This window comes from Parasteatoda tepidariorum, chromosome 5 (assembly GCF_043381705.1).
Source record: "Parasteatoda tepidariorum isolate YZ-2023 chromosome 5, CAS_Ptep_4.0, whole genome shotgun sequence".
In the NCBI taxonomy this organism is placed as follows: Eukaryota; Metazoa; Arthropoda; class Arachnida; order Araneae; family Theridiidae; genus Parasteatoda; species Parasteatoda tepidariorum.
The window spans coordinates 65,127,543-65,137,810 of NC_092208.1; the positions used below are offsets into that span (position 1 = coordinate 65,127,543).

The 10,268-nt window shown below is 28.1% G+C and overlaps 1 protein-coding gene across 1 annotated transcript in view; it reads right to left on the bottom strand.

The window, feature by feature from the left end:
- The window catches only part of LOC107441168 (uncharacterized), a 140,396-nt gene that overhangs the window by 59,254 nt on the left and 70,874 nt on the right, over positions 1-10,268 (bottom strand). The window lies entirely within an intron of this gene.

The following is a 10,268-nucleotide window of genomic DNA, read 5'->3' on the forward strand; positions in this document are numbered from 1 at the left end:
ATTTTTGATTTATATCACGAATTTATTTGTTTTACTAGAATTTATTTGTTTATGCAGGTTTTTCCATTGCAATTCACTTATTTCAATTTTTAATAGACTTAATTATAGCCAAAATTTTAACCTTTTTAAAGAGATATGAGTTTTAGAAATTTTATCTTAAGATTTTATACTACAGCACATTTCTAATAGGTTTAACGAATTACATGTCATTTATTTGAATTCAAATTTATTTTAATGACTTAGTATTTACTAAAAAGATTTAAGTTTTGTTTAAAAAAAAGTTGATATATGGATTTGAATGATTGTTTTGAATTCTTAGAATTTTGTGCATTTGCAATGCACCTAAGTTAGTAGCGAGCGAAGCAAGCTTGGTTTGCGAAGCAAACCATATAAGATTGCGTAGCAATTTTCGAGGGTTGGCGAGCGTCAGCGAGCAGGGGGGGCAGTCCACTAGCATAAATTATAATACGCTTAGACATTATCATTCTTTCCTTAAGTGTAAAGTTAATTAAATACAATTTTAAAGTTAGAAAATTACTTTTCAACTTAACTAAGAAAAACCTGATTAATAATTTCGTACTGTTACGAAATTCTGTTTAATACAGTAAATTTTAATTAATTGGATACTTGAAAGCAACATAACGCGTGGGTCAGCCAATCAAGTTCGACACACACTCGTGACACTGCTTGCAGGTTAATAATTAATTCTGATCCAAAAATTGTTTCATCGTCATAATAAACCAAAGCCTTGAAGTTTTAACGTTAACATGCCACGCACAACAACGTGATTATACATAACTATGTGATTAGTAGCATGTGTCCAAGTAAGGTACACTAAATATGCATGTTTGAGTTTTCGGAAAATTGTCATCGATGGTTTTTATGCAATTTGTTTATTTTTATTTCATTTTTATTTATTTTATTCCTTGTTTTTATTAAATAATCAGTTGTTAATGCATTTTCCTTCTTTAAAAAATGCAATATTAGTTTGTTCTATATTTATTTTTTGAACTATTAAAGTATATATCTTGATTAATGAGCATGTCTCTTGAAGTTGTTAATATAAAATACTTATTTTAAGCATTAAAAGGAATTAAAATTACCTTAATAAATATATAGCATTAGTTAAAATTGACCACTATAAAAAATGTATGCTTATTAAGACAAAAAATATGATCAAAATAAAACACATGTCACTAATGGGAAGTTTATGATTGACTACTTACATAAATATTATATTATAGTATTAATATATATTATTAATTTGGATAAGATTTCAGTTTCACAATTACTCCATTAAAGAAATTAGAAGTATTTTTGTAATTTCATTCTTATTCAATCTAATCAGTTATTATTTGAAAAGTGGACCAATATCACTTATTAAAAATTTTAATTAAAATCGCTTTCATGTGCATATAAGTAATTTCCGGTTTGTTTGTTTTTTTAAACTAATGTACCTCCAATTTATTTTTTCTTCCATTTGCTCAAAGAACACCACAACTCAGGCGAGATAGGTAACACAATACTCTCATTAGAATTTAAGGCCCTGTATTTTAAAATTAACAACGATGTGTGAAGCCCACTATTCAAATCCGTCCACTTAATTAACTATTATTTTATTAAAATCCTGAAAATATATTAAAAAACGAAGGAATATGTCAAGTTACAAAAAATAATATCCTGTCACTAAAAAGGATAAGTTTTTTTTTCCTTGGAAATAACACGATAATTTCATTAATCATTCAAAAAAGTATTCTTCCGATTTAATCTTATTTCTCAAACGTTAGTAATGCTTCTGAATCATTCGGTTGTAAAAGTTCTTGTTTACCCAAAGAAAATATCCAGTGACCCAGAAATGGATTGAACAAAAATTGAACAATTAACTAACATGGCATCTTTGCGAAAAAATAAATTTATGAAATCCTGGGTGTATTGGAAAATTGAAATTTTTTTCTTTTTATTACTACTTATGCACTAAGAGTTTGTTTATTAATGGTTTCTAAAATTTATGGAAAATAAAACTTTGATTTCGTTGATTCCGCGTCGTTTAGTTGAAAAATCGGTCATCCCGAAACTATAAAATTGTTAGAGAAAGTTGATTTTTTGCCCTAATTAGTTTGAATGCACTAGGTATTGAAGGCATTTGGAAAGTGTATTTTAAAATACAAAATAAAGTTTTCAAGAGCGCGAGGAAGCAGGGAGGTATTCAAATTTTTATTTTTGATTTGGCCAAATTCGCTACAAACCGAAACTTGAATTTCATGGAATTTAACGAAATTTCTGTGTTTTTAGGCTGAAAGAAATTAAAAATAAATAGTTCAACTTTATTCTATTTCACAAAAAATAAATTCATAGTTTAAATGAACTGTATTTAAAAAAAGTTTTATACGCTAAGAATGGGGCTTCAGGAATGTAACAAGTCAGCTCACTTTAAACCTGAAATGAAAATCCCTACACGCATCATATTGTAACTAAAAAATTATTGAGTTTTTGAGGCCTAAAAGGAAATAAAAATTCTTTGCCACATTACCCGGAGCCACTGCTTCAAGCCTATAATTTGCATTTCTAGTGTTCGTAACAACCAAATTTCTGCTTCCTACACTACAAAAATATAGTAGGTATATAGTTGCCACTATTTTTGGAGTAGATGTAAACTAATCACCTATTAAAGTACAGAACTGTAGTTATCATTTCAAAATATTATATAAAATAGACAATATGGCAACTGTTTGGAAGAGATAGTGCAAATATAGTATCAAAAATGTAGTTGTTTTTTAGTTAAAAAAATCTTTGAAATGAATCAATAAATTTATTATAATAAGCATGAAAGTATATGTTCTCTGTAAATAAATCAACGAAAAATTAGTTGATAAATAAATAAAATTATCACAGTAAAAAAGTAAATAAAAAATGTAGTTATCGCAAAAAAACAATTTTTTTCCCACAACACTAAAAACGGTGGCAACTACACACCAAAACTTTTTAAAGTACATCCTATAATATTTACCTAAGTAATAAGATTACGTGGTGGATAGAGTCGAAATTTGAAATTGTAATTTGTGAATCCGTAAATTTAGAAATGTCTCTGTTTCTTTTCCATGACATGGGAAGGTCTTATAGTTACATTTATTAGGAGACGCAGGCTTCCCAAATTTTTCCATAGTTAAAGAAACACAAAAAAAACATTTTCATGTGCACATTTGCAAAGATAATACTATTCTACTTATAACAAATGCTAACTAATCAACCATTGTAAACCTAGATTGTGAACTGGATGAATTGCGCCCTTTAATGAAAACGGTGATGGCAGGGTGTGAAATTCAGAGACAAGAGAACTTGTTCGATATTGCAGCAGATCGTGATTTTCCTAAGCATGTACCCTCTTAAAAATTTTAAGTGTTCTAGAGGTGTTTGATTAGAGGTTTATTTGTAATTAACTTTAAAATCAACCTCCCGAGGTTTATAATCATGGTGTATAGAGTTTTTTTTATTATTTTTTTTTATTATAACTTTAAAGTTTAGAGTTTTTTTAAGGTAGATAGAAATATAGCTTAGAGTAACCAGATTAGAGAGGTTGTTTTTGAGAAGTACATGTCTTTTTTTCTACTCTTGAAGCAAACAAATATATTTTCGGTGTGAATAATTTCACCCGATTTCAACTAAAAGTTACGAATGAGGTTGATTTTATGAGGTGTAAATTATGTTGAGATTGAGGTTTATTGATGAGGTTATTTTTTGTGAAAAACATGACAATATTTTATACCTCAGGCTATATTTTTTACGCTTGTTAATCTCAAATATTCTCAAAAACACATTTTATTGTAGGGGTTAAACGTGGATTTGAAAGATTTGCCATCAATTCTTTGTAATAACCAAATTTCATAATTTAGAAGAATGACTGAAATATAGCATATTATGATGAAATTCAATGCATATTAAATACAAAGATAACCTAAATATATTATTTTAAAATATAAATTTTTGCGTTATCATCATAATAAACATGATTTTTCACACAGTGCAAAATTTACATTCAAAAAACAAAACGCATGATTTTATTCAATTACTCTTAGTAAACTCAAATATAAAATTAATTAGTTCATTTATATTTATTTGTAATTATTGTTATCCTTAAATTTTGAAACTGTTAAACTCAAACGATCTCAGAGGGAATTGTTTTTCTTTTTAATAACCCTACTTTTCAAAACGTTATCTTTGACAAAACTCGTGAAAAGTAGTTTCCAAATTACAACCTCTGAATCCTAATTAAATAACATTTCCCTAACTGCGCTAGTGTACAGAGAACTATCTTGCTTTGTCGTTCCTGACATATTACAGAGAAAGATAATGCCAAATGCAACATTTTGAAAAGTTAAACACTTTACAATGTTGACAACTCATTGTAGAAGATTAAGTTCTCAAAGATTTACGAACTAAACAAATGCATAACAATATTTCTCTACTGCTGGGAATTTAGGTGGCCCTATTCCCTTAACAAACGCCCTCTGCCGGTGAATTTTAGAAATAGCATAGCTGTTTTAAGAAGTAAACCCCGAATTAAAAGCCCTTCGTCGAGTTAATTAGATTCATTTGAAAACGATAATCTTGAATGTAATTAAATATTTGCGATACACTTCGAGCGATAAAAGTCTTTTCCCTGAACCAAATCGACAAAGTGTGGCAGCTTGTTCAAGAAATTTTGCAGCGAAAATCGACAGGGTTTAGTTGTTTCGGAATACAAAAGGTTTCCAAACGATAAAGTATTGCTTTCATTGGTAAGACCAGATGGTGAGATAATGTTATCGTTTGAAATTTATCTTTGTCTTTTAACTATGCTACTCTGCTTTCGAATGGTTGTATGTCGTTTCAGGCTGCGATGTTATCAAATAGCTTGTTTTTAATTAACGCCTAAATTCATTGCTTGCTTTTTGAATTTGATTATTTAAGATTTAAATATATAAATTCCTTATGGTTCTTTGAAATTCTGTTTTCTAAAAGAGATAAGAACACAAAGAAATTAAAGTTTACGTACATTTTTCAAATGATAAATCTACTTAAGATTCTCAGATTCAGTTATGCTTATTCAGAATTTCTGTTGCTTTAGAAAGTCGTAATTTAATTTTTGAACATTTCGATTTTATTTTACATAACATATTTTTTTCGAACTTCGCATTTTTAAAATGTATAAAAGAAACCTAAATATTTAGGTGCACTTTTTTCATAAAAATTTCAGTTTAATTTATCATATTGTTAATTTAATCCAGATTAAGAATCTCTAATTGAAGCGTATCAGCAGCTCAAACCAAATGTCGGAAATAAGTGGGGTGTATCATCCTTTTACTTTCCTTACCTTTAAGCTATTCTGAGAATTGTGGATTTCCTTCTTATAAATCTTTTCTTCTAATTCTCGTTGATTTTAATATTCTCATAACATAGAAACTCAATCAGGCAATCAAATAAACACTCTACTTCAAACTTTAATAATTTATTTGTTTAACCTATTATTCCATAATCAGTTTTGAAAATATTAAATTATCAAATACATTACACTCTTCTGTCAACAAAATAATACTAATTGCCTTGTAGCAGGATTTCCAATCATAGGTTTGAGTTTTCTTCAAAAAGCATTGAATATTATTCCGCAGCTACTAAAGTTAGATTTACGGAAATAATTTTATATTTTGAAAAAAATCTGATAGTTTTGTTAAAAATATTTCAATTTCTTCTAAATGTTTAAAAATCTGTATTCTTTTTGTTTCCACACCTCGCTATAATTGATGGGTCTCACACTATACTCACTGCATTTTCTTCTTATATTTGTTTGATTACCATATTCACGCTGTTTTTTAAAACTCTTTTTTGTTTGTTGTAACTTGTTCGTAATTTTCTTTTAAATCAGTGTATTTCTCTCTTTAATTTAATCTTTTGAGACTTAAGAAAATTATTCATTATAGAATCGAATTTAAATCTTTGTTGTGTGTCATTTTTGGAGTTCGTTTCATGTTAAACAGCTTTATTTATATACGACACAAATTTTGCCGTTCTTTTACCAATGCCGTTCTTTTACCTTAAATGAGTTCTTATGATTGTATTTAAGAAAACATTAACATCAAAGAGTTCTTATAATTTATTTATTTACTGAAATATTTCTTGTAACGAATTTTATAATTTTAATGTTGTTGTTGTTGTCGTGTCTATGCAAGTGCAAAGATTAAAGTCCTCCAAAAGTCTTGATAACAAGGTTTGCAAGTTCTATAATTTTAATCACCAAAATATTTGTTAAAATAAATTTTCATGTGATATGGCATTCTTTGTGTTCTTTTCATGTTGAATAGCTTTATTCAAATGTATCACATAGTGTGACATTTCTTTACTTAAATATTTTCAAAAAGGGTTTCTTAAAATTTTTTTATCAAAACGTTTATATCAATGAATTCTTAGAACTTTCTTTACTTACATATTCCTTGAAATGAATTTTTTTTATAATTTTAATCACTTAAATATTTGCCAAAATGAATTTTCATTACTCTTATTACTAAATAATCTTCCGAAATGAATATTTATATTTCCTAAATTATTTTCCCTTTACTTCTAGTCACTTAGAAAATTTACTTTCAAGTCAGATTACATTATTTACAAAAATTAAATCGCTACCTTATCAACTGAATATTTAATACCTTCTTCCGAAAGAGGTAAATATTAAAAATAAGTTTTTGTCAGAATTATTACGAACGAAGTAGCTTTTATAACTTATAATAACAGTTTGAAATCTTCTCTAAAAATGTAATCAATGTTGACATTCAGTTTTATGGCAGTGAGTATGCCGATATTTTAAGAGAACATAATTTAAAATAAAATATTTTTTTTGAAATAGAAAAGAAAACCAAATTAATTGCATTCGAGTTGAAAATAATTCTGTAATAAATTTATTTACGTAACAATAGTGATAAAATATAGTATTGATAATTATAATAATGCAAAAAACTGAAATTAAATGAGATTATTTGACTGTAGGAGTCAAATAATCTCATACATAGAAATAAAATCCAAATTAGCATCTTAATCTAGGATAAACTGGTACATAATTAAAATGTACTGTATATAAATTAATTCAAATTAAGGTAAAAAATACGTCCATACGGACACTCATAGTGTCAATATGTTTACCGTAAAATTTTAAGAATAAAAATTTGATAAATCATATTTTTATACTGTAATGTTACTGTGAAGTCACTGAAAATCTGTAATCAAACAAAAGTTACTGTGAAAAGTACGGTATAAAATTTTATAGTAAAAATGGATATTACTGTGAAATGAATTTTATGAATGCTGCACTCAGGATGTTAGTACATTTTACCGTAATTTTATCCGGAAATTTTTTACAGTGAGTTATTTATACTCCAAACTATTTACATTGATATTCTGAATTGTTTATAATATAGAATTTCCGCTATATACAAGTGTGTCAGTCTCAAAATATCTATTCTTTAAATACAAAATTTTACTTGCAAATACCCATCTAATTATTCGAAATTCGAAAGTCGGACCTAAGGCATGGCAACATGAGGCCTTATAACTAAGGAAAGTGGGTCAGGAAATAGAGCGTTCACCTCCCATTAAAGTGATACAGGTTCGAATCCGAGGAAGGGGGGCAATTAGTACGAATTCTGCTCCCGAATCGCGCCAATCATGCAGTTCTGACGTAAAATATTCTCAGTGATAGACTTTTAAAATTTCTATGGTTTTCTACCCCATGTAACCCATATAGTTCCATCAAAAAATCATCCATAAGGACTGATTTGCCCCAATACATGATCCAAAATTAGCCTAGTTTTTTTGGGTTGGGTTCAAAATTACAAATCCACGGAGTTGAACATTGATAACTGTAAACTTAGAATTAGATCAGCTGTTCAACCCCGGATATAAAAAAAAAAAAATTTTATAGAGGATTTATTATAACATGCTTGTTTATCTACCTTTTATTTGAGAAATACCGCAATATTTTAAATGAATATATCGTCTTCACTTTTTAAACCGAAAAAAAAAGCAAACATTTAAAAGCATTTAAATTATCCAAGGGTTTCATAAAGTCTAAAATAATTTAAAACAACAATAAAAAAGAGAAAATATATAAAACCGCAATATTAAATTTTTTAAAGTAACCCAGCACTTATATGATTGATTCGTACGCTTGTCCGAAATGAGCTGGAGAGTAAAATATTCTTCTCTTTCTGAAAAGAGATTTTCAAAATGGATCTTAAAAAATTCAAACTCTCAGTAACAGTATAAATAATTCAGGGTTCAACTATCTACTTTGACTTTGCTTTTTTTTCTCTCGCTGTCTCTTGATTTTACTCTTCATGTAGAAAAAAAGTCACTTTTGCTTTTTTTGGAGAGGTAGTGCAAAAGAGCTTAGCTTTTTTGAAAATTGGATGCTGATTCACTTTGAATATTCATGAAAAGAAAATGTTTTATATCGCATTGAATGAAATACTTTAGATGAAGAAATGAATCTCATTTAAATAAAAATACTTTATTTGAATGCTGGAATAATTCAGGTATTACTACGAAAGGGCGTCTACCTTGTGTCTATTTGCCTGGTGTTACTTTGAAAAGATTGCTTATGAAGAGATTCTATACCGGTTTATAAGTATGTAAGGAAGATAAGAAAACAAAGGACTGCATGAAACTCCCAAGATGAATTTTGATATGTTTCTGTAACAATACTTTTTAAAATTTCGATTTGGAACAGTCAAAAATTAACAAACCAGAGACTGTTTCCGATTTTTAAAAAAACTCTGAAATAGAATTTCAGTTAACAGATTATTTGTTCACATAACTCTTTGCAATAAGTGGCTGATATAAAAATACGAAATGTATAAAAATCTTAATTTTTTGTGTTTTACTTTTTTTTCCTATTGCATGGCAGTATAGCTAATTGTGCATTAGGTATTCATCTATAAGTGACAATGCATTCTCAGAAAAATCGATTCAATGTTGAACTATAATGGGAAAACTTTGAACCATAATAAGGTGCAAGCTTACAACAATCTTAAAACGGTATTACATTTAACAATGTTTCCATTCAAATTGAACTATAGCACCGTGTAATCAAGTTTTAGAAGTACAATAATATGGTTTAATTTGCAATAAATTGAGATTTCGAGAAATTTGAAGAAAATTAAAGTGCAAAACAACTTCATTTTTAACAGTGGTGTAGTTGTTCATCCAAGCTCGCAAAAAATCATAGTTTGGTGTTTTTACAAGTTGAACTCACATACTTTCATCTTTCTTCAAATTCATATGGGATTCATCTTCCAGTCATAACTATGTTCCTGTAGTTCTTTTTTGATCTCATCATACACATAAAATTCATAATGTGATAAATCTAGTAAGAAAATGCGTGTTTGGAGAGCTTCCATTAGAATTTTTGTAGAAATTTCTTCAAGTGTTGTGCAACAGCCATCTCGCCTTTGATACTGCCGATTATTGACTCAAGTTTAACAGCTCGAAGACATTAGCAAAGAGCTGATCTTTGCAATCAGTTTCCTCATTTCCTGTCACGTTCAGAAACAGATTGAATGGTCTGACAGCTACCTTGCTATCATTCATTTAACACAACTGGTATGAAAAATATGACCCCTTAGCAAAGAGAAAGACACGTGAATCATTTTTGTCACACCAACAACTGCACTGAAGTGCATTTCCATTTTGTTAAATACCCTGGTTTTGGTTCCATGGCCCATATCTTGTTACTAAATTACCACACCTAAAATTGAAATTAAGTTACTTGCCTCGGTACGATCTTCAAATTGTCCTATAACTAATTCTAATTCAGTTAAATCCAGAAAAGTACAATTAAATTTCAAGTACATACACAATATATATATATATTGTGTATTATTTAAAAAAACGGAAAAAAATATATAATCTTTTCATCAGCCCATACGATTATATCCGCAAAACAGAGTGCTTTGTGATATTGTATTAATAAAGCCAAAGCAAAATATATTTATACAATAGTGTGAGGAGCACTCAAAAAAAATTTTTTTACAAAAATTACAACAAATAAAATAGAACACAAAAAGTAATAAGTAAAAATAACATGTAAAAACAGAAAATAAAATGAAAGAAAAATTAAAATCATAAATGGACTATAAAGCGAGTAGCGAAATCAGATCTACTTACATGGATGGGAAATTTTTCAAGAATGATTTAAAAATGTTTTCGCAGAAAGATTGCCAGATTACAAAATATGAAAACAAAAG